The following is a 2,877-nucleotide window of genomic DNA, read 5'->3' on the forward strand; positions in this document are numbered from 1 at the left end:
AAAAAAACAGTTATTAAATGAATTCAGGAGATCTTTGAAAACAATAAACATTTATAAATAATAATATTCATTAGGTTTATAGAAGGTTTATCTTAACACACAAATATCACATAATGTCACCAGAGCCTATTTTACTTACAGGATTATATTTCAATTCTATATCTATTACAGCATTTAGTTTTCAAAAGTTTATCACAAAACAATTCAACTATCTACTGTATCCAAAGATTACTTTTAAATAAAATGTATTGGGCATTCTGATAGCATCAATTTGCACCATTCAAATTTTCAATTAGATGTCTGTGGTTCCAGCAATTCCAATAAAACTAAATGTTTACGTCACTTATTGCAAAGTGCCTTAAGTGATTAAGCACATTTTGTGATTAGTGACGTCATCAAAGACATAGTTTGAGTAGAAATGCAGGAACCACAGACATCTGATTGAAAATTAGAATGGTGCAAATTGAAGCTATCAGTGTCTCCGATACACAAATTATTTTTTTCCTTGAAAAAGTCTTTACATAACTTTATTAAATTGTCCTATAACTACGGTCACAATGTTTGTAACTCCAATTCAATAAAAATATCTATGGTGGAGGATTTCAACTACAACCAACACAATTTGATATTTTCAGGCATCCTACTAACTACAATACATTTTGTATAACTTTACTGGGGTAATTAAAGGGACAGATTCACCCTTTTCAGGAGTGAATTGCAAAATTCCTTCAAAAATACTTCAAACTAAGCATGTCACTTTCTATTTCTATAGATGTCTTTTCTGTATATCACAGAGTCTCAAGATAGATGAGTCGTCATTTTAACTTTAAAACGCAGATTATTCTGGACACTCATGGATTTGGAGGCTCTAATTTCAACAGTGAGCTGTGAACACTATTACTGATTAGCTTAGCTAGAAAATTTCTGTTTCTGAGGCTATGTTCAAACAGATGGCAAAACTGTCCCTTTAAGCTATTCATCAAATTTGCAACAGAAAAAACCAACATGGAATACCGTTTGATCAGTTAGCATATACTGTATTGTAGTGCAGAGACATAGTCAACCTTTTCATTTCTTATGCATAGTTCTAATCACAAAGTTCCATTGAAATTCATGAGGAAAAAGTATGTAATGTACATTAAATTGTTAACAGTGCAATAAATAACAACTGGGATATTTAATAGTAACTCTGTACAAGATAAACTTTAACAATTAATACTATTTTACACTTTACAAATTCAAAATGTTTGTCAAACAACTAATATAATTTTACTATCTCCTTTTTTAACCCTAACAAAACCCAATCATTCTTGGTGACAGTCTGAAACTTCCTGATCCTCATGGTTTGTCATTGGCTATATTTTTACTAAGGCAAATTGGTCAATGCCCACAATGATTTCCATTTTTCAAATTTTGGAAAATGGAAAAGTCAAACCACAATTTAAGTCCATATCTAACTGCATCATATTTCAGCTCTTACACTCACTACCAAATGATCTTAAACCTTTTGTTATCTTTGAGAACTTTATATTTATTGATATTAAAGATACAGTCTGCTCTGAGCCTTTATCTTTGTCAATCTTAAAGACCAATTCAATACAGAACAGTAATCGTCATTTAAGCCAATTTAATTCCAAACTTGATGTATTTCAAGTTACTAAGACCTATCCAATCCTATTTCATTTCAATATACACTTCATATTCATGCTTCAAAAGACTATCAGGCCAAAATACAGATCACTGTCTTAAAATAGCTATAGCTGACTGAAAATCCCTTAACTGACTTAAAATAGCTTTAACTGACTCAAAATACCAATAGCTGACTTAAAATAGCTTTAACTGACTCAAAATACCAATAGCTGACTTAAAATAGCTTTAACTGACTGAAAATACCTATAACTGACTCAAAATAGCTTTAACTGACTCAAATTAGCTTTAACTGACTTAAAATACCAACAACTGACTGAAAATACCTACAACTGACTGAAAATAGCTATAGCTGACTTAAAATACCTATAACTGACTTAAAATAGCTTTAACTGACTCAAAATACCTTTAACTGACTGAAAATACCAACAACTGACTGAAAATACCTACAACTGACTGAAAATACCTACACTGACTGAAAATACCTTTAACTGACTGAAAATACCTACAACTGACTGAAAATACCTATAGCTGACATAAAATACCTACAACTGACTTAAAATACCTACCCCGAAATCTAACACAAGATGTAAAGAAATGAAAACAACCGTCAGAAATGAATATTTAAGTAATGTTTTAAACATATTAAAATACTAGAAATTTGAGGAAGTAATTTGCTTCTTTCCTAAAACCAACTATACAGTTATTGCCCTCTGATCAGGCTGTATACAGCTGTGGACTTAACAAACATGCAAGCCAACACAAGAGCAAATTCATTTGTAGCAGTTTAAACTACATAATCATGGTATATTAATAAAATGTATAAAATATTTGTGGTTTGATCAAAATGTAGGCTGGTCAAGGAGGCTGGTTCTTTGGTACAAAAAGGGGAATGCAATATATACAGTAATTCTAAAATGTCTAACAAAAAGCAGCAAAACAACAACAAATAAAGAGTAAATAAAAATTGCACAAGATTGTGGGGATTATTGTTGTGGATTTCAAAAGAAAAAAAAATAAAACGAAATGAAAAGAGGAAAGTGATATTACTAAATGTATATAATACTACCGGTAATATTAAATCAGATCTATGTTAACTCTAAAACTTCAAGAACACTAATAATAACAACTTTTTGGACAAGTGGTTTTCTTTCATCCTTTTTTTGACTTAGTTAATATTTGGTGAATTGTTATCTTGTCTAATGTCAATCAGCCATATTAAATCAAGAA

The sequence above is a fragment of the Lottia gigantea genome (genome assembly GCF_000327385.1).
Source record: "Lottia gigantea unplaced genomic scaffold LOTGIsca_7, whole genome shotgun sequence".
NCBI classification, from domain to species: domain Eukaryota; kingdom Metazoa; phylum Mollusca; class Gastropoda; family Lottiidae; genus Lottia; species Lottia gigantea.